At 36.9% G+C, this 23626-nt stretch overlaps 1 long non-coding RNA gene across 2 annotated transcripts in view; it reads right to left on the reverse strand.

Moving 5' to 3' along the window:
- LOC112132334 (uncharacterized) overlaps nt 1–23626 on the reverse strand; it is a 128858-nt gene that overhangs the window by 32000 nt on the left and 73232 nt on the right. For both annotated transcript variants that reach the window (XR_010136115.1, XR_002914145.3), the window contains exon 2: nt 523–648. This is a non-coding gene — a long non-coding RNA (uncharacterized LOC112132334). The remainder of the gene's footprint in view (nt 1–522; nt 649–23626) is intronic.

The following is a 23626-nucleotide window of genomic DNA, read 5'->3' on the forward strand; positions in this document are numbered from 1 at the left end:
CTTCTCATCGTGTCCTCAGATGGTGGAAAGAGAACAAGAGAGGTCTCTGGGGTCTCCTCACAGAATTTCTTCAATGGGCATGAATCCAGTTTAATTATAAGGGCTCCACTCTTATGATCCAGTTACCTCCCGAGGTTCTCACCTCCTAAATCTTCACATCGGGGATTAGGATTCCAACATATGAATTTTGGGGAGATGCAAACATTCAGTCTGTAACAATGAGCCTCTCCTGTTCCAGACATTGTCTAAAGGAGGTAGGCTCTAATTGTGGATAAGTAGAGACAGGTCACTGGCACTTAGAGAGTTTATCATCATTTACTTGAATTTTGACCTGACATATGTTGAGAAACTGCAAATTATTTTTGTGATTGTGCTCCATAGAAACATGCTTTTTCTTATGCCTGGAATTCCATTCAAAATATTTTTCCAATTATAAGCTATATGAGGAAGAGGAATATGGGCACAGGAAAATTGGGGAGGCAAAAGACAGGATATTTCATAAAAAATTAAATATATACTTACCATATGACCAGGGGTTTCACTGCAGTAGAAATGTCTTGTACACGGAATCTCATTAATAGCTAAATCAGTAATATCTAAACACTGAAAATGATCCGATGTTCATCAGCAATTCACTGGACAAACAAACTGTGATAAAACCAAACAATTGGATACTAATAAGTAATAAGAAGGACAAACTATTGATGCGCACAACAATTTTGACGGAAATCCTAGTTGTTGTGAAAATAAAAAAACAGACACAAAAATGAACTGCATTAATTCTATTTATATAGTTTCTAGAAAATGCAAACTAATCCACAAGGACAGAAAGCAGATAAGTCATTGCAGGGAGACGTGAGTGGAGAAAAGGACAGATGGCTAAAGGACTCAAGGAAATGTTTTAGGGTGATGGGAATATTTGTCATGTTGATCATGGTGACTGTTTATGAGAGTATTCATCTGCCAGTACAAATCAAATTGAACTCCTTATATATGTCCAGTTTTTTGTATTAAAAAAGTACCTAAAAAAGTTGCAAAAAAATACATGGTACAATTTATTAAAAAAAAAAATTGGTACCTCCTGTCACCCTAAGACAAAGCAGTGGCTGAAGCACATAGCAAAATATTTAGTGTATATTAACTACTAAATGCATCCTTGTTGAATTATATGTATTTGTGAATGATAGTAAACACATATAATGCTTATAATGTTCTAGCATCATTTGTCAATATATTTAAATTAATTCAATCATTTAAAATTAATTTAAATATGTTATTTTATAAAATTAATTGAAATATATTATTTAAAATATAATTTTAAAGCACTATGAAGTAAATTATACTAGTGTTACCCATTTTAAAAATAAGAATAATTAGGCATAAGTGTCCTCTATCTAGGTTAGAATATTGAAGCACTGAGAGAAGCTGAGCCATAAAGTTTACCCAGTTGGTGTCTCACAGAACTGAGACTCCTATGAAAGCCATCTATCTCCAGAGACATATTTTTAACCCCCACAACATACCACCATAAAGAAGGATGGGAAGAAGGAATTCAGGAATTCAGAAAAAAGAGAGTGCTCTGTGTGCTTGGAAGTTAGAGAAGTCTTTATCAAAAGACAGGATGTTTGCTGAGCTATGAGAGCTAGGGAAGCTCTGGAGAAGGAGGAGGGTGGACGTGCATCCCAGACAAGGCTGACCTCCAGGCATGATTGGGCCTGAGAAGCTATTTGTCCAGTCTTTGGTCACATTTCCTTAAAGGATGAGCTAGATCAAGATCCACTGACATTTTATCTTATAAATATTGCATGTAGGATATAAACAGCTGGTTCAGTAAGGAAAAGGACAGAGGAGGTGGTGTCTCCTCTGGCAGAGGCCCAGTGACAGGAAGAAACAGAATATGGAACTAGAGCTGATTGTTTAATGATTAATGAGACAATTCTTTTATTCCATGTATTACGTGACTAGGGAAACTGATGGGACTTGGCTGCTCATACTAAAAGAAAATATTGCTTTCAAAAGTGTCATTTGCCAACACCAAAATTGGTTTCCAGAATTACTGATGTGTAACAACAAAAATATTACTCTTGTGATTTTACCATGGTGGTAAAGATGGCATTGACCAGATGTCCAGGAGAACAAAATCAGTACATAGACTCAAGTCCTAAGACACCAAGAAACATCTTTTATACCAAATAACAAAATGAGAGAAAGGCAGTCAGATGAAGTAAAGGTCACACAGGGTTGCAGGAAGAAGCCAAGAGGGCATCAAGTGCACATTTGGAGACAGCTCACAAGGCAAAACCAACAAGTCTCCACTCTGAATGAAAGGAGAGCAGGGTTGCAGTGAAGCTGCCCCAAACCCTTGCTGATACAACAATGATGAAAAAAACGTGAGGCAGTAAGAAACATTGCTCATACGCCATGCTTGCAGGATGCAGTCTGCCAATGAGGAAGTGGGAGGAGACATACTCTGCATTATGAGTAACGCTGTTGCTACAGTTTGATTGGGAAAAATAGTGCTAAGATAAATTCACTCTCACATACAACCAGATGTCATAAAGAGAATTTCTGCCAGCCTAAAGCATGGCCCTCATTGCCACAGCCTCCTAAAAATAGTAAGTCTAGAAGGAATTTAACTTATTCGGATATGTGCAATGATCAAAAAACTACCCTCACCTAAACGGAAGATATTACATGCCCTCAACCAAGGGAATAAAAGAATGGAAAGTGACAAATAGAAAATTCAAAATAATGTAAAAATGGAACTAATTTAAATCGTTATAAAGACATCACCCCAACCTATAAAAACTTAATAAACAAAAGTCATGAACTAAATGCTGTCTTAAAACAAGAGCTTAAAGCAGACATATGAAACAGAAAGCCATCTCAGAAACAAATGTCATTGAAAGCAACAGAGGAAAATAAACACTGCTAAACACTTGATGGATAACTTGATAGCATGGATTATGAAAAGCAATAAGCAAAATGAAATTGAAATGAAGAAAGTCGAAAGTAAAGAGAAAAATGGTAGCTGTAAAAGTAATGCAAAGATAATCTGACAGATAGTTAATTGGTATCCTTAACAGAGAGGACCAAAATAATAAAACCAAATATATTCAAGAAAGATAAAATTCAAGAAAACATTCCAATTTACTTAAAAACATACATCAATTAGATTTTAAATATATGTAACAAATTCAGATTTTGTGGAGCATAAAGGCTAAGTGATCAAGTTACCTCTCAGATGAAAAATATCACGCTGACTTAAAATTTTCTCTCAGCACATTAAATCAGACAAGGCAGTAAACAGCATTCACAGAGTCCTTAAGGAAGCTTATGTCTATCCAAGGCACCACTCAAGTATAAAAGCAACAGACTAATATGTTTTAGATATGCGACAAATCAAGAAATATGATTTCTATGAGTCCTTCATAAAGAAACTAAAGAACTTCCTTTATCCAACCTAAATATAGATGGAATGCCATTGAACTCATTTAGCACTATGAATAAGACTAAAATAAATGTAAGGAATGTGATTAATGATAAACTAATAACAAAAAGCTAATATTTAGTCAGTGTTTAATAAATGTCAGGCACTGTTCTAAGTCCTTATAAAATTTCTGTGAATTGTATAGTGGGATAATAATAATACCCACTTCACAGAAATTTTATGAGGACTTAGAACACTGCCTGACACTTATTAAACAATAAATAAACATATGTGCACTCAGAGGTTTAGTAACAGAATACAAATATCTACCCTAATAATATACAAATAAGATAACTGAAAGAATTAAAAATAAAGGAAAAGACATTGCTCATGTCTTCACCTTCTATAGTGATAGGGAAATGACACGATTTTAAATTGATAAACTAATGTAACTCTAATTAAAAGTATAAAAGTAATCACTAAGGTAAATAATAGTAATTATTAAAATCAATTGGTTGAAAGAATGGGGATGAATCAGAAATATAATTATTTTAATGATTGATTATAATAAAAGATAACTTTTATTATATAACAGTAGAATTATGAAAATTATTGCTAATGTAAAAAGGCAAGCTCTCCAAATTATTGGAAGGAATACATGCACACAAACCAAATCAAAGACTATGCACACTACGAAAAGACTGATACAAGAACTCCAAATGCAATCAAAACAGAAAGCATAGAATAAAATATGCTTCTACAACTAAACAAAACTCTCATATCATAATTATAAGCTAATTAAAATCACATATTTAAATAAATAAAACATCTGATTGAATCACAAGGTAAAACTATTTTATATTCAAGAATCAAAGAATCAATGTTACATTCAACATTTTGTTATATGGAGGACGCATAGTGAAACAAAATTGCAACAAAAAAAAATTGAAAATAAAAGAGCATTCAAAATAACTCCTGAAAATACAAGACCAATGAAAGCAAGGTAAGTAACTTTCATATCAGACAAGACTGAATTTAGGATAAAGAGAATTAATAAATAAAATGTGAACACTTTATTGCCAAATGACTACACAACATATATCAACCAAATAATATATAACCAATCTTAAAAATAAAGTTGAAAGAAAATACAAAGAAAACTGACAGATTATATTTCATCTCTTCTTTTCTGTGAAAGATTATCAGTGGAGAAACACAAGTAAAGTTAAAGGAGATTTAATTAACAAGTTAATAATATAAATCAAGCTAATATGCATATAAAAAACTATACTTCACAAATAGAAAATACACATATTTTTTCAAAGACCCTTGGAACATTCAGAATATATTAGATCACAAAGAGAACTGCAATGAATATAAAATTGTAGAAATAACGTTTGCAATAAACTCATGAACAGAAAGAAAAGCCTACATGGGGAATTAATAATGAGCCTGAGATTGTTTCACATGGAATCTTACCAAACCTTAATTGGTTTGGTAACCAAACCAAACAATTCCAATGCTACTTAAATTATTCCGGAGTGGGAGTCTGCAAACCTTTTCTCTAAAGGGCTTTGTGGGCTACCCGGTCTCTATTGAATCTACTCAACTCTATGTCCATGCAATGAAAACAGCCATAGACAATATATAAATTAATGGACGTGGTGTGTTGTGTTCCAATAAAATTTTATTTACAAAAACTTTATTTTTATTTATTTATTACATTTTGGCAGCAGGCAGCAGTTTGTCAACCTCTGTTCTAGAATATAAGGGGGAACATTTAAAAAATTATTTTTATAAATATAATGTAACATTGATAACGAAATACAGTAAAGCGTCACAATAATCCTAGTTCTTTCTTATGAAAATCTACACAAAAATCCACACCAGAATCAGTAATAAAAATTCAGCAGCACTTTAAGAGAATAATACACAATAACCTGGTGGTCTTTATTCAGTAATGTAAGTATGGCTCAATGTTAGAAATCCATTAGCATAATTCAGTATATTAATGGTTCAATAGTGAACATTTTAACATCCATTATTTATGAAAAAATTATTTAAAACATAGTAATAGAAATATAAATCTTTAATATGTCTTTATCAAACTGGCCCAGAATTATGCTAAATAGGAAGCGGTGAAAGATTTATTTTTTAAAAATAAAATGTCCATTATCAAAAGAAAAATAAATGAGGTATGAAAATTGTAAAGGATGGAAATACATGTGTCATTATGTGCAGATGATATCGGTTTACCCATAAAACTCAAGAGACTCCATTAGGAAACAATTAAAATGCCCTGGTACTTTCTATATCTGTATCTATGTATCTGTATCTATATTAGTCCATTCTCACATTGCTATAAAGAAATACCTGAAACTAGGAAATTTATAAAGAATAGAGGTTTAGTTGGCTCATGTCCTATAGGCTGTACAGGAAGTATAGCAGCTTGTGCTTCTGGGAAGGCCTCAGGAAACTTCCAATCATGGCAGAAGATGAAGGCGAAGCAGGCACATCTTACATGGCCAGAACAGGAAGAAGGTGCTATATACGTTTTTCTTTTTTCTTTTCTTTTTTTTTTTTTTTTTTTGAGACCGAGTTTCGCTCCTGTTGCCCAGGCTGGAGTGCAATGGTGCCATTTCGACTCACCACAACCTCCACTTCCTGGGTTCAAGTGATTCTCCTGCCTCAGCCCCCCAAGTATCTGGGATTACAGGCGTATGCCACCTATCCCGGCTTATTTTGTATTTTTAGCAGGGACGGGGTTTCTCCATGGTGGTCAGGCTGGTCTCAAACTCCTGACCTCAGGTGATCTGCACGCCTTGGCCTCCCAAAGTGGTGGGATTACAGGCGTGAGCCACTGCGCCTGGCCATACCATACACTTTTAAACAACCAGATCTCGTTAGAACTCTATCAGAAGAAGAGTACCAAAGGTATGGTCCTAACTATTCATGAAGGATACACCCCCTTGATCCAATCCCCTCCCACCCGGCCCCCAATGTTGTAATTCCCCAGTGTTGGGGTTACAATTTTACATGAGATTTTGGTGGGGGCACAGATCCAAACTATATCAGTATCTGAACTTACATATATGTTATATGTAATAAGAATCAGGTAGTTTAATAGAAGAAACAGCTACAAAAGATAAAATAAATTACCAAAGCCAAATCTTATCAGAAATGTGCAAAATCCATATTAAGAAAAACTTTAAGGCATTAGCGAGGTACCCAAAAGACTGAAAAACAGTTAAAAATACACCATAATCTTAGCTAAAACTCAATGACATTATTCGATAATTTTTTCCTAAGTTACTTGATAAAGTTATAACCTTCCAAATAGAGTGGCTGGGGATTTTAAAAAATAATCAAGCTGATCCTGAAGTTAATATAGAAAAATCACTAGCAAGAGGAATCAACACCTGAAAGAAGAGGGTAATGAGGTGACACTAGCCCTGTTATAAAGGCTAATTAATTACTATAGTGTCTTACTGTGCCTGGATAAATAGATCAAAGAAAGAGTATGTAAATAGACCCAAATACATCAGGGATTTTATTTTAGGATATTCATATCATTCATATTCACATTATTGTGAATATCCTAAAGTAAAATCTGGATCTGGATTACTCAACAAATGGTAATGAGGCAATCAGGTAGCCATCTAGAGATAACAAAAACTAAATCACTATATCCCTCTCCAATAAGAGTCAAATGGGTAAAAAAATTAATTCCAGCAAGTAAAGCCATAGAATCACAAATATGTATACAGTGCAGAAAAGGCCTTTCTCAATCAATCACAAAATCCAGAAACCATTTATGGAAAGGCTAATTATTTTGAGTATATAAACTCCATAATGCATGCATGAACAAAAATATTCATAAACAGAGGCAAATATTTAAAAATATTTTTAAAAGCACATAAACCACAGTCTTTAGAGCACATCATTACAAATCAATAAAAAATTCAAATGACTATGACTGAATAAAGGTATGCCATTTTGTTATTCATTTTCTGTTTATCCCATACATCCTTTTTTGTTCTTCTGTCTCTTTTTAGCCTTCTTTTGGGTTGAGTATCTCTTAAAATTCTGTTTTAATCTCTCTATTAGATTTTTGCTTATTTTTGATAGTCAAAAAATATTGGTGGTTATTTTGGTGGTTAGCATTAAAAACAAAGTGCAAATGACTCTTATACATATTGAAAAAATGCTCAACCTCACTTTTTTATTTCATTAATTATTGCTCTTGTCTTTATTGTTTTGTTTCTTCTACTTACTTCGAGTTGATTTATAGGGTTTTTAAGATGGTTTATGCTCTTACTAATGTTTTACCTGGCTGTTTCATCAATTACTAAGAGAGAGTTGTTGAAAGCTTCAACTACGGCAGCAGATTTATACAAAGAGACACAGAGATTTTAATTCATTTAAATTATGTCAATGTATACTTCATAAATGTTGAAACTCTATTATCAGACACACACATATTCATAATTGCTATGTATTACTGAGGATCTACCATTTATTAGGATAAAATATTCCTTCTTGGTTTTGATAAAACTGTTTGTCAGTAAGTCTACTTTATCTACCATTAATATAGACATTCCAGCTTTCTTATAAGTATTTTCAGGATATATTTTTCTCTCCCTGTTTAAAGTGAATCTATCTGTGCCATGATAAGGTGTATTTCCTCTGGATCACATATACCTGCATCTTGATTTTTTGTTTTTATTGAGCCTAATAAACTGCCTTCTAATTGGAGTATGAAGTTCATTTGCATGTAATGTTAATTATCATTGAATAAAGGTACGCCATTTTGTTATTCACTTTCTGTTTATCCTATATGTCCTTTTTTTGTTCTGTCTCTTTTTAGCCTTCTTTTGGGTTGAGTATCTCTTAAAATTCTGTTTTAATGTCTCTATTAGATTTTTTGTTTATTTTTGGTAGTTAATTGGAGATTACAGTACTGTCTTTTCACAATCTATTTAGAGTGAATATCACAACACTTCAAGTAAAATGTAAGTACTTTATGACCACATAGTTTCAATTTTCCTGATCCCATTTGTTTATTTATTATGAATATATTTTCTTATAAGTCCTTGAACATCATTATAACAGCTATTTTACAGTCTTATCTGCTTATTTCAATATCTGGATCATCCTGGAGTTGATCTCAGTTGATTTCCTCTTCAGTATGTGTCACACTCTCCTTTTTCTTCATATGTCTAGCAATTTTGCATTCACTCCTATACATTTTAAAGTAAAGATTGTAGAGACTGTGAATTCTGTTGTGTTCCTCTTAAGAGAGCTAATTTTGTGGACAAGTAGGAAGTTAACTTGTTTGAACTCAAGTTCCACACTCCGTTTTCCTTGTGTTGGAGTTCAGTCAAAAATCTTTTTTCACTTCTTTTAGCCTTAATTGGTCTGCTCAGAGTCTTCCCCATGATTGTGTAATTCAAAGATACATTCTTATATTCAAAGATGTAAGAATAACTTATATCCAAAATTTAGGGCTTTCCAATTTTGAATGTCTGCTTTCCAGGGTTTTTCTCCTCGCCTTTTTAGCTGTTGTGGCCCTCAACTCTGTCCTGTGACTTGATTTCCATCCAGTTTTAGCCACCTTGAGAGGTGATAACTGGGACCTGCCTTTAGTCAAAGAATCATTAAAAACAGCATAATCACTCAGTGTCATTCTTTTCTTCTGAGTGTCCACTCACTTCCAGTTTCTTCCTGCTTTTGTCACACTCCAGGACATACAGATAGTAACAATGTTTTTACAGATTCTCTAATTATTTTGCCCAGAGTTTATTATTGCTATCTATGAAAAGCTTGGTCTGATATGAGCTATACACTACTACTAGTGGAAATGGAACTCTACCAGGTTCCCTTTTAATTTTTTAAGTGGATATTAGGATTACAACGAGATAGTGGTTTTGAAAGATAAAAGTGTATGTAATAGATAAGAAAAGATAAAACTGTATGTTGACTGCGATTGAAGGAGTAGGTATTTTGTATATTGTTAGTGGAGGTGAATTATTATGAACCATTGGTACCTAGTTGTGTGAAGTATAAAATTTCTTATTAAAACTAAAAATTTATGTTTTTGAGTGAGTAAATCCAAGTCAAATCCATTCCACAGATATCCACATGCAAGTGCCAGTGGTAATGGGTATATAAGGATATTGATTACAATATAGTAATTGCAATGGAGTTGAAAATCTTATACATCTAATAGTGGGAACCTAGTTGAATTAATTTCATTGCATCAATTGAATATAAAAATTACCATGAAGACAGCTAACACATATATAGTGGTTTGTCATACCACACAGCATTCTAAGTGCTTTACATGTATAATCTCACACAGTTTCCAAACAATAGTACTATTATCCCATATACATATGAGTCACAAAGTTCAGCAACATGCCCAAGATGACACAGATAGTAAATGCCAAGATTAGTATTAAAACCCAGGGGAATCTGATTCCAAGATCATAGAACTGACCACAATACTGTGCTGTCTCACCATAGTATAGTAATGAGCAACATAATGAGAATGAAGCAGTTTTCCAGGTACTGATATGGGACACTTTCAGGATGTAAATTTAATGAAAAAGGCAAGGTGAGGAATAAGTTTATAGAATCCCACCAATAATAACTAAACAGTAATTTACTAATTAAAGGATGATATACACACATTTTTATATATTTGCATATACATAGATTATCCCTGAAAGTGTACTTAAGAAACTGGTACTTGTGGAAATAATTGGGTAGCTGAGGCACATGGTAGCAAGGGAGAAGTTTCACTGCATACCACTTTGTGTCTTTTGAATGTTGTGCCATGCCATATGTTACCTAATGAGGGAAATGAATTAATCTTCTTTCCAGAATAACACATGTTTAGTGCTTAGTGCAGTATATGGTTTACTGTAAACACTCACTCACTTTGTAATGGAAGTGCTTATAAAGAGTGAAATGGCTGACTCTTTGTACATAGGCAACACAAGAAAGCTTCAGCCAAAAGTCTGTTAGCAGCATTGGAACTTTCCTTTTCTCCAGCGCCCTCTAGACACAGCCCACACAGAGCTGGGTCTAGAGTAGACAGTGAGTAAACACTTGTGCCCAACCAAAAATCTCAGTGCCCAACTTGAAATTGATCACACTAATTCCTTTAATTCTTAAGTTGACACATTTGAATTTTCCTTTTCCCTTATCACTTTCTGTCCTTATAATATTCATTTTGATGTTATTTACTGTGCTGTTAACCTCAAATAATATTGAAGAAAGAGATAAAATACTTATAGCTGGCATATACAAATATACAAATTTAAATGCCTGTTTACCAAGGCTTTCTATAAAATAGAGAGAATTTATTGCTCTCACAAAACATCGACACTCAGGCTGTCCATTCAACCTAGTGAAATCATTTACCTATGGTAATCTGCAATTTGCTAGTTCTGCCAATGCATTTTGTTTTTCTCTAGTGTCTGTAACATAGTAATTCTCATTTCCCTCAATGTGAACTCTAATCCAAATGATCGACCAATATGCTCCTTAAAGCTTAACTTGGAAATGGTAATCTCTTTCTAAAAACATTGCAAAATAACAAGATCCTGTCTTAATGCAAAGGCTGAAGTGTAATGAAGGATTTGTGATACTATTTGTGAATTGCTTAAGCATCTGTCAGTAGTTTGAGTTTTATGCATTCTCAGGCTGCTAAATTATGCCTTTGTATGTACCAAGAAAACATGCCTAACATTTTTTACGCAGGGGAGATAAACCCAGTTTGTGGGCTCTGCTGTAAATGAGACTGCACTCAATACTTGTTTATGGTCCCTAAGACTGTGCAAGGAGCCTGAAATTTATCAAGTAATTATATAGTGGAAGTAGAAGCTGGAGCTTTATGTTGATTGGCTCAAGTCAATTATAACTTCTATAAAACTGCTCCCATCAACTTTTGCAATTTGTAACATATATTACCATGACAGAAAGTAGGCTCATCTGTAAATTGCTTTTTTCCCCCCAAAGTCTAAACAGAAAATTCTGCCTTGACTCATAATAAATGCCTCTCTCTTTGGTATATGACTGGGACACCTAAGGATACCTGCTTTTCCTCCCTTTCATAAAATGAGAGCCTTAACTATTTCAAATAAATTGAGTTTTCCTTTTATTTTCTTATATCTCCATAGGTGTGTAAATACATCCAGTTATTGCCTATCTGGCTATTCAAGGAAGCACTGCAATTTTCTCCATAGACACTTCAGGATCAGCCTGACACAGAGTCATTAAATGCAGAAATTAATTATTTCCCCATTGTCCTCATTCTGTCTCTTGACCACCAGAACACTTGCTCCAGAACCCACTTAGACTGTGGATTATTTAGCTCAGCTCTTGCTCATCAAAACTCATCTGTCTTGTTTCTCATTCTTTCGGGCATGCATGAGACTAGCAACTCATTCCACTCTGGCCAAGCTTGAAGAAGGGAGTGAACAGCTGGTTGACTAGAACTATTATACAGAAAAAGCTTATGAGTTACATTTCCCCAGCATGGGAATGGAAACCACTTAATCCTCAGAGTTACAGTATTCTGGACATGGAAAAGATTTTTGAAATTATGCATTTTCCACATGTCATAGATCTGGAGACGGATGTTCAAAAAGACCACCTAGTATTACAGAGCTAGTTAATTGAAGATCTGGAACCAGACATCAAATCTCCTTTTTTTTTTTATAGCTTGTTTAAGTTCAGGGGTACAAGTGCAGGTTTGTTACATGGATAAACATGTGTCTTGAGGGTTTGTTGTACAGATTATTTCATCACCCAGGTATTAAGCCTAGTACTCATTAGTTGTTTTTCCTGATCCTCTTGCTCCTCCCACTTCCCACCCTCCAAAATATCCCGGTTTATGTTGTTCCCCTCTTTGTGTCCATGTGCTCTCATCATTTAGCTCCCACTTATAAGTGAGAACATGTGGTATTTGGTTTCCTGTTCCTGTGTTAATTTGCTAAAGATAATGGCCTCCAGCTCCATCCATGTCCCTGCAAAGGACATGATCTCATTGTTTTTTATGGCTACATAGTATTCTATGGTGCATATGTACCACATTTTCTTTATCCAGTCTACCATTGATGGGCATTTAGGTTGATTCCATGTCTTTGCTATTGTGAATAGTGCTGCAATGAACATACGTGTGCATGTGTCTTTATAATAGATCTTTTTTTTCTGCACTAATTTTCTGACCTCAAACCCTTAATATTTTTTGAGGTTTTGAATTGCAAAATAACCCATAAGAGAATCATTTCTATTTGAATCTCTGACATAAATCTATCAATTAATAGAAGATACAATAAAATAATAGAAAATATGTCTGCATCTACCTATCTATATATTTCCATAAAAGAATAATCAAAGATATCTGTCAGATAATGAAGAACACTGGGCACGTAGAGTAAGATGAAAATTGTCATGTTGTGTCTGCTTGTTGGAGAAGAGGACTGGTGGGCAGTAAGACCCTTCCTCCCCAATGGGAGTATGCTGTGCAAAGATATTTACACTGTGGATCACCTTCTCATATTTTAGCCAGGTAAAATTGGGTGCAAATAATCACCATGTTTATTATTAAAAGAAGAGAATCTGTTGCTCTCCTCAGGCATCAACACTCAGGCTGTCCATTCAGCTGTGAAATTGTTCACCTATAATAATCAGCTATTTGCATTTTCACAAAGATAGACTGGAAGAGGAAGACATCACAAAAGGCTTATCCTCTTAATGGGGGCAGAAAATAGTGGATTTTAGGCTTCAGCATAAAAGAGATGTAGTTGTGAGTGCCAGTTGTGCCATTTATTAACTAGGCATCTTTGAACATTTATTTTCTCATCATTGGTGAGACAGTCATCACAATGAAACCACCCCACAGAGGTTTTCCAAAGATAAATGCAATAATGAATGAGAGTGCCTAGCACTGTGCCTGATTCATAGTGAGCCCTTACTGAATGCAGCATATAATAGCCAAAGGGTATGTGGGGAAGAGAAGGAGATCTTTACAGGTTGTTTCTAGCTTTTGTTTTTGTTTTTTGTTTTAGGGTTTCTTTGTGTGATAGAGAATATTGGAAGAAAATATGTCTTGAATAGAGTTTGTGATATAAAAACATATTTATAGATGAGGCTCCATAATGTCATCTTTAATGTCAGGAATGAATGAGTCACCTCCAAATCCACCCTGAGCTCTTTCTAATCAACATTTAGTCATTTTACTTGGTTTATCTTCAGAGTTTTTCCCCACCCTGTGCTAACTGTCTGAAATGCCCTCTGCCTCTCACTATCACCCTGACTCTCTTAGTAAAGTCAAATGTTCATCATTCCCCTTTCAATTTCCCATAGCATATCCTTGACAACACTTGCCAGCATATAGTGTTTCAAGTCCACCACTTCAGGGAATCAAGCTCTTTAAGGAAATGGACTATGACAATATCTATTATCTTATTCATCGCTTTATTCCTACTACTTAGCAGAGAGTCTGATAAATAATAGTTGTCCAAACATTATTTGATGAATAAATGAATGTATGAATCACTTATTCCTCAAGGTCACTGGATTAGGACCACTAGGAAAATTCTGCTGATGGTGCTGATGTTTTTCTCCCTACAAGGAAGAGCTATTCAATTTTCTCTTGAATGAGTGTGACCAGGCACTGGTTATTCTTAATGCCTATTTTTTTTTAAACAAGCATAATTCCTCTCCTGACCAATAAACAAAGAAAAAAAAACTAGGTAAGTACTTTTTCCATTTAGATGCATTTTAAGAAACAACCCTTTATAATATAGCCAAACAAGACAGAAAAAGAAATGTAATGCCTAACCAATTTAAAGGATTATTTTACTCAGTCTCCAGAATTCACCTCTTGTCTAGATGGTCTGTATACTCTATAGTATTACTTCATCAATGTTAAATTTCTTGCATATAACAATGTTTTATATCTTCTAATAGACTCATAGCTGCAACAGTCTATCTCCAGAGACTTCTTTGAGTAAGTACATCATCTACTCCAGATTCACTGTTCTCACCTAGAAAATGAAGATAATAGTAAGACATACTTGATAAGGAGATTCTGAGGACAAAATTGCATAATACAAGTTAATCAATTAAAATAGTATTTGTTATATAATGAACAATTAATAAAGTTAATTATGATAGTATTTTAAGATTTACACTAATATACAGAATTTTAGGGTCATAACTGTGACATAACTATGCTATTTCATAACTATGTCCCTGTGATCATACACAGGTTTGTAAATAAATGACTCTTATAAAAATGGAATATTTCAGTCTGCCAATCCCCACATCATAGCTCTTTCTTATTCTCCCTTATCCTTCTTCCATTTTCTCTCTTGTTACATTTCTATCATGCACGCTAATTTACAAGTAAAATTCATGTGAGCAAGGATATATTAATAACAAGACGCATAGGTTTGAAACACCTCCGTGTTGCCTCTTGATGGCACACCCTCTCCTCTCCCTGTTACCTCTAAATGGTACACTCTCTCCACGTGGATGCAAACCATTCTTTCTTCCATATTGCCTTCTGCTTTCTCACCCTTCTTCTCACCATGTTGCCTCTTGGTGATGCACCCTTCATCTCTCCCCTCCCGTTGCCTCTTCATGATACATACTTCCACCTTTTGTGTTGTCTTTTAATGATACGCCCTCTTTGCTCCATGTTGACTCTTCACGGCACAGCCTGTCTTCTCCATGTTGCCTCCTAATGGTAGACTCTCTTCACTTCCTATTGCGAAGGGTACATTGAGGTGTACCCTTCTCCCCTCAATGTTTTCTTTTGATACTACACCCTTTTCCCTTGTGTGTTGCCTCTGATGGCACACACTCTCTCCTCCTTAGTGCCTTCTGATGGTACACCCTTTTCCCCTTCATGTTTCCTATTGATGTCACACCCTCTACCCTCCATGTTGCCCCTTGGTGGCACACCCTCTGTATTTCATGTTGCCTCTTGATGGCACACACTCTTCCCTTCCCATTACCTCTTGTTGGTACACACTGTTTTCTTCCTGTTGTCTCTCGATGGTTCACCCTCCACGTTGCTTCTTCATGGCAAAACTTCTCCCCTCCACGTTGTCTCTCGTTGGCATGTCCTCTTTCATCCGTATTGCTTCTTGAGGGTACACACTGTACCCCTTGCCTTGCCTTGTCATGGAACACTCTCTCGTCTCTTTCTTGCCTCTGGATGGCCTTTTCCTTTCCGTGTTTCCTCTTTATCTCACACCCTCGCTTTTCTGTGTTGTTTCCAGGTGGGAACCCTTTCCTTTCTTTGTTGCCTCTTGATGACACACCCTCTCCCCCACATGTTGCCTCTTGATGGCACACTCTTCTTCCTTCTATGTTTCTTTTTTTTTTTTTTTTTTTAAATTGGGACAACTTTCTCCCTTCCAGGTTGCTTCTTGATGGCACACTCTTCTTCCTTCTATGTTTCTTTTTTTTTTTTTAAATTGGGACACGTTTCTCCCTTCCAGGTTGCTTCTTGATGGCACACGCTCTACCTCATGTTGCCTTTTGATGTCAAAACCTCTTCTATGTTGTCTCTTGATTGTACACATCGTCTCCTCCATCTTGCCTCTTGATGATATGCCCTTCTCCCTTCCATGTTGCCTATTCATGGTACACTCTTCTCATCTTTATGTTGTCTCTAACGGTACAATCTTCTTTCTCCCTTTTGCTTCCTGATGGCATACCCTTCCCCCTTCCATTTTTCCTCTTGATGGCACACGATTCTCCCCTCCATGTTGCCTCTTCATGGCACACCCTCTCTGCTCCATGTTGCCTCTTGTGGCATACTCTCTTCCTTTTTGGTGTTCCCTTTTGGTGGTACACCTACCCCCCTCTGTGTTGCCTTTTGGTGGTATAAGTTCTCCCCTCCATGGTTCCTCTTGATGGCACACCCTCGCTCCTATATGTTAACTCTTCTTGGAACACCCTTCTCTCTTTCTTGTAGCCTCTCTTGATACAACCCTCTCACCTCCATGTAGCCTCTTGATGGTACACACCTCTTCCCTCTATATTGCCTCATAATGACACCAACTCTCCTCTTCATGTTGCCTGTTGATGCCACAACATTCCCTGCTCTGTGTCGCCTGTTTATGGCACACACTATTCCCTCTTGGTTGCCTCTTGGTGGTATAACCTTGTCTTCTCCATGTTTCCTTCTAATGGTACAATCTCTTCCTTGTCTGTTGCCTGATTACGCCATTCCTTCATTTCCCAGTTGCCTCTTGATGGCACACCCTTCTCTTTTCCATGTTGCCTCTTGTTGGTATGCCCTCTAACCTCCATATTGCCTCTTGATAGTAAATGCTTTCCTCTCTTTTTTGCCTCCTTGATGGTACACCTTATCCTCTCCATGTTGCCTCTTGATGACACAAATTTGTCTCTTTCATGTTGCCTATTCATGGTAGGCCCTTCTCACCTCCATGTTGTCTCTAATGGCACAATCTCTTGCCTCCATGCTGACTTTTGATCATACACCCCCTCCTTCATATTGGCTCCTGATGGACACCCTTCTCCCCTCCAGGTGGCCTCTTAATAGCACATCCCTCTTTCCTCCATGTTGCCTGTTTGTGATATACTCTTCTACTCACTATGTTGCCTCTCTTTATGTCATACAGTCTCCCCTTTTTGTTGCCTCTAGATGTGCACCCTTTCCCATCTATGTTGCCTCCTGATATGGTTTGGCTTTGTGTCCCCATCCAAATCTCTTCTAGAATTGTAATCCCCACTTGTCAAGGGAGAGGCCTGGTAGGAGGTGATTGGATCATGGGGGCAGTTTCCCCCATGTTGTTCTCATGATACTGAGAGTTCTCATGAGATCTGATGGCACTTTATAAGGGGCTCTCCCTGCTTTGCTCACCACTCTCTCTTGCCTGCCACCATGTCAGACAGGCCTTTGCTTCTCTCTCACCCTCCACCATGATTGTAAGTTTCCTGAGGCCTCCCCAGCGATGCAGAACTAAGTCAATTAAAACCCTTTCCTTTATAAATTACCCAGTCTTGGATATGTCTTTATAGCAGTGTGAGAATGGATGAATACACCTCCTAATGGTACACACTTTTCCCTTCCTCATTGCCTCTTGATAACACAATCTCTCCCCACCATATTTCCTCTTGATTACACAACCTCTCCCCACCATGTTTCCTATTAATGATGCCACAACATTCCCCACTCCATGTTGCCTCTTCATGGCACACACTATCCCCTCCCTGTTGTCTCTTGGTGGTATAATTTTTTCTTCTCTGTGTTGCCTCTTGTTGGTATACCCTCTCCCTTGCCAGTTGCCTCTTTAAGCCATGTTCTCTTTGCTTTGTTGACTCTTGATGGCACACCCTTCTCCTCTCCATCTTGCCTGTTGATGATAAACCCTTCTTCTCACTATGTTGCCACTGGATGGCACACCCTCTCCAGTCCATGTTATCTCTTAATGGAACACTCTTCTCCCCTCCATGTTGTCTCCTTATGGTACATCTTTCTTCCCTCTGTGTTGCATCTTGATGTTACATGTTCCTCTCTCCACGTTCTTCTTAATGATACACCCTATCTCCTCCGTGTTCCCTCTTGATGGTACACCTTTTTCCCTCCCTGTTGCCTCTTGATGGCACAACTTCTCTTCCTATGTTGCCTCTTGATGGTACACACCTCTCCCCTCCATGTTGCCTCTTGATGGTACACCCTCTCCCCTCTCTGTTGTCTCTTAATGTTGAAACTTTTCCCCTTCATGTCAATGAAACACCCTTCTATTCTTGGTGTTGCCTCTTGATGGTACCCTCTTCTGCCTTCTATGGTGCCTATTGATGATACAGCCTTCTCCCTTCTATGTTGCCTCTTGATGGCACATCCTTTTCCCCTCCATTATGCCTCTTGATGGCACGTCTGCTCCGCTCTATGTTATCTCTTGATGGTACACAATGTCCCCTCCGTGTTATCTCTCGATGGTAGATCCTTTTCCCTTCCATCTTGCCTCTTGATGGTGCATCTTTTCCCATCCATGTTCCTCGTGATGGTACAGTCACTCTTTTCCATGTTGCCTCCTGATGGTATGCTCTCCTCTCTCCATGTTTCCTCTTGATGGTACAAACTTCTCCCTTTCATCTTGTCTCTTGTGGTACACCTGCTGTCCTCTAAGTGGCCTCTCGTGGTACATACTTCTCCATGTTGCCTCTGGATGGTACTCACCCTCACCTCCATGTTGCCTGTTAATGGCACACACTTCTCCCTTCCTAATTACCTCGTGACGATCTATTCTCTCCCCTCCATGTTCCCTCTTGTTGGCACACCGTTCTCCCCTTCATGTTGCCTCTTGATGGTACACCCTTTTCTTTTCTATGTTGTCTCTTGTTGACACAGTCTTTTGCCTTTATGTTGCCTCTTTAAGGTATACACTACTTCTTTCCCTGTTGCTTCTTGATGGTGCACTTTTCTTTTTTTTAAATGTTGCTTCTTGATGTTACACCCTCTCCTCTCCAGGTTGTCTCCCGATGGCACACCCTTCTCCCCTCCATGTTGCCTCTTGGTGGTCCACCCTTTCTCCTCTGTGTTGAGTCTTGACGGCATATCCTCTCCCCTCTGTGCTGCTTCTTGATTGTCACATCCTCTCCCCACCATGTTTTATCTTGATGGCACAAATTCTTCCCTCCATGTTGCCTCTTTATGACATACCTTCTTCCCCTCTATATTGCCTCTTCTTGACACACCCTCTCCACTTTATGTTGGCTCTTGATGTCACACCTTCTTTCCTCTGTGTTGCCTCTTGATTGTAAACCTTCACCTCTCCATGTTGCCTCTTAATGATACATCTTCTCCCCTTTTTGTCGCCTCTTGTTGGCACACCCTTCTCCCCTCTATGCTGTCTCCCAGTGTTATACCTTCTCTACTCTATGTGTCCTCATGACGGTACACCTTTCTCTCCTCTGGCCTTTCACAGCTCTCTCCGGCCCTCTCACATCCAGTTAAATTGTTACATGATCCCTAGCTGCCACCTTGTAAAGGTGGAGATTGACAAAGGCTGAGAGACAGAGCCTAGCATCCAAACCTATAATTTGCAACTTTATTATTCAATCTCAGCAGGGTGTTTCCTGTTGCCAAGATTCCCTGCTTTGATATTATAGATGAAATGGACACTTGCAGAATGTGTTCCTCATTCCAGGGAAGAAACTGAATAGAACAGGGGGAAATGCTTTAGAGGAGCATAGGGGAATAATATTCTGTGCTAGAAGAGACTCCTGAGGTGAATGCCCAGATGATTACTTTGTTCAAAAGTCAATTGTGTCCCCAGTGGAGAAAAAAAGACAACCCATTCTTTGAAGAAAAATCATTTTACTTTCAGCCCTTTTTTTTTTCAGTTTATTTGATCAGGCCAGACATTTTCTTCCATTTTTTATTTATTTTGTACTTTTTTTCTGACAGATTTAGTTGATCTAGGATGACAACACATTTTTATCTTTGCAGTTTCAGGTTTAATTAAGCACAGAAGTGACAATTCAGTTTTTCAGGATACCCAACCTCAAAAAAAACAGGTTCTTCACCTAAAGTTTTTAGAGACAATAGCCATCTAACTTTACCCTTAGAACTTCAGTTTCTTATAAACCCAGTCAGATTCATCTTCATCCATTTATGTTGTCCAGTTTACAATCAAAGTACAAGAGACTCTTCTTTTTCCTTCTTACCACTAGCAAATTTTCTCTAAGCTTAAATACAGTCGGAAATGCACCAAGTGATATCAAAACAGAATATTATATTACATTAATTATATTATATTACATTATATAATATTTATCACAAGCAGTATTGAGGCACACCATCCATCAATCAAGAAAGTTGTTATTATGCTGTAGTATTGAATGATTAAAGTCATTGAAAAAATGTTTGTCAGGGAAATGATCTTCAGTTATGTTTAATACCAGAGCTTTTCTGCAAAGAAATTATGCATGTAATCTTATCTATAATAATTTTTGCCATCTATGTATTTTCAGTGCTTTATTTTTTTGATGTTTTCTCACAACTATCAAAAATGTAAAAATAGAAATATTCTGCTCCCATTCAGCTCAGAATAGAAAGCGAGGAAGAAAGGACACTAGTGTGGAAAAAAATGCTTTGCTTATTTATAAAATTTTATTTCTTCATTTATTCAGTAAACATTTATGGAATGCCTACTGTGCCATGTGTGGTAATAAGTCCAGTTTATAATGGAGAAAAAGACAGAATTCCTGCTTCACGAAGTATCCATTTGTCAGCAGAGGGGAAACAGAAAATAAACAAATAATCTGTGAACATATCAATTTTACACTACAGATTCTCATAGACTATAGTCAGCTCTATGAAGAAAATAAGACAGAGTAATGTGATGTGGTGGGAGGAGGGAGAGGAAATTTCAATCGGAGTGATAAGCAAAGTTCTCCCTGAAGTGGCATTTGGCTGAGCCATTAAGTTTAAGAAGAAGCCAAACGTGCAAGGTCCAGGCACAGAGTGTCCCTAACGGAAGGGTCAGTGAATGGAAAGCTCTAAGGGAACAATCAAGGCCATGGTGTCCAGATCAGATCTAGCAGGTGGAGAGGGGTGTGGGAAGAAACCTAAGAAGTAGCCAGGAGCCAAATCACATAGCCCAAAAGAAGGATGTGGCCAGGACACTCTCTGTTTGTGAATGGGCAGGAGGGCAGAAAGATGAGTGTGAAGGCAGAGTTAACAGCCTAAAGGTGTGTAAAATCATGCAACTCCAAGGGAAAATGCAGTCATCAGATGCATTTTCCACTTTGAATCTACCTCAAAAAAAAAAAAAGCACAAAATTGCGCTACACTATTTATCAACTGTGTGCTTGGTATTCCAGTGTCTGGAACTCTGAACACTTTAGATTTTTTAAATATAGGATATTGTTGCCTTGGGCAAAGTTACTTTGCAAATCTGGAATCCTCTTATATATGTAGATGTAAGCCTTTCCATGCACTAGAATGTTGGAAAGGCATATTCTAAAATACTGTTTGAAAATAATATTGAGGTTATGTGTAAAGCCACACATGTATGAAGCAAAATGTGGAAAGGAATGTGCAAAATGAAACATTTCATTAAGGTAGTAAATAAGGGAATATTTCATTTTCTTCTCTAAGGTTGTTATGATAACATTTTTATAGTAAAGAAAATCCATTTTTGGCTCCGAGGGTATGAAAGCATACATTTGCAACCAGGCGGAAAAGCTTTAAATGCTTAAAAGAGAGAAAGTAACTTTTATTTTTATTTTTATTTTTATTTTTATTTATTTTTTATTTTTTTATTTATTTATTTTTTTTTCTTTTTTTCTATTATTATTATTATTATTATTATTATTATTATTATACTTTAGGTTTTATGGTACATGTGCCCAATGTGCAGGTAAGTTACATATGTATACATGTGCCATGCTGGTGCGCTGTACGCACCAACTCGTCATCTAGCATTAGGTATATCTCCCAATGCTATCCCTCCCCCCTCCCCCCAACCCACAACAGTCCCCGAAGTGTGATGTTCCCCTTCCTGTGTCCACGTGTTCTCATTGTTCAATTCCCACCTATGAGTGAGAATATGTGGTGTTTGGTTTTTTGTTCTTGCGATAGTTTACTGAGAATGATGATTTCCAATTTCATCCATGTCCCTACAAAGGACATGAACTCATCATTTTTTATGGCTGCATAGTATTCCATGGTGTATATGTGCCACATTTTCTTAATCCAGTCTATCATTGTTGGACATTTGGGTCAGCCCAAAATCTCCTTAAGCTGATAAGCAACTTCAGCAAAGTCTCAGGATACAAAATCAATGTGCAAAAATCACAAGCATTCTTATACATCAATAACAGACAAACAGAGAGCCAAATCATGAGTGAACTCCCATTCACAATTGCTTCAAAGAGAATAAAATACCTAGGAATCCAACTTACAAGGGATGTGAAAGACCTCTTCAAGGAGAACTACAAACCACTGCTCAAGGAAATAAAAGAGGATACAAACAAATGGAAGAACATTCCATGCTCATGGGTAGGAAGAATCAATATCATGAAAATGGCCATCCTTCCCAAGGTAATTTACAGATTCAATGCCATCCCCATCAAGCTACCAATGACTTTCTTCACAGAATTGGAAAAAACTACTTTAAAGTTCATATGGAACCAAAAAAGAGCCCGCATTGCCAAGTCAATCCTAAGCCAAAAGAACAAAGCTGGAGACATCACGCTACCTGACTTCAAACTATACTACAAGGCTACAGTAACCAAAACAGCATGGTACTGGTACCAAAACAGAGATATAGATCAATGGAACAGAACAGAGAGGTCAGAAATAATGCCACATATCTACAACCATCTGATCTTTGACAAACCTGACAAAAACAAGAAATGGGGAAAGGATTCCCTATTTAATAAATGGTGCTGGGAAAACTGGCTAGCCATATGTAGAAAGCTGAAACTGGATCCCTTCCTTACACCTTATACAAAAATCAATTCAAGATGGATTAAAGACTTAAATGTTAGACCTAAAACCATAAAAACCCTAGAAGAAAACCTAGGCAATACCATTCAGGACATAGGCATGGGCAAGGACTTCATGTCTAAAACACCAAAAGCAATGGCAACAAAAGCCAAAATTGACAAATGGGATCTAATTAAACTAAAGAGCTTCTGCACAGCAAAGGAAACTACCATCAGAGTGAACAGGCAACCTACAAAATGGGAGAAAATTTTCGCAACCTACTCATCTGACAAAGGGCTAATATCCAGAATCTACAATGAACTCCAACAAATTTACAAGAAAAAAACAAACAATCCCATCAAAAAGTGGGTGAAGGACATGAACAGACACTTCTCAAAAGAAGACATTTATGCAGCCAAAAAACACATGAAAAAATGCTCACCATCACTGGCCATCAGAGAAATGCAAATCAAAACCACAATGAGATACCATCTCACACCAGTTAGAATGGCAATCATTAAAAAGTCAGGAAACAACAAGTGCTGGAGAGGATGTGGAGAAATAGGAACACTTTTACACTGTTGGTGGGACTGTAAACTAGTTCAACCCTTGTGGAAGTCAGTGTGGCGATTCCTCAGGGATCTAGAACTAGAAATTCCATTCGACCCAGCCATCCCATTACTGGGTATATACCCAAAGGACTA

This window comes from Pongo abelii, chromosome 11, assembly GCF_028885655.2.
Source record: "Pongo abelii isolate AG06213 chromosome 11, NHGRI_mPonAbe1-v2.0_pri, whole genome shotgun sequence".
Lineage (NCBI taxonomy): Eukaryota > Metazoa > Chordata > Mammalia > Primates > Hominidae > Pongo > Pongo abelii.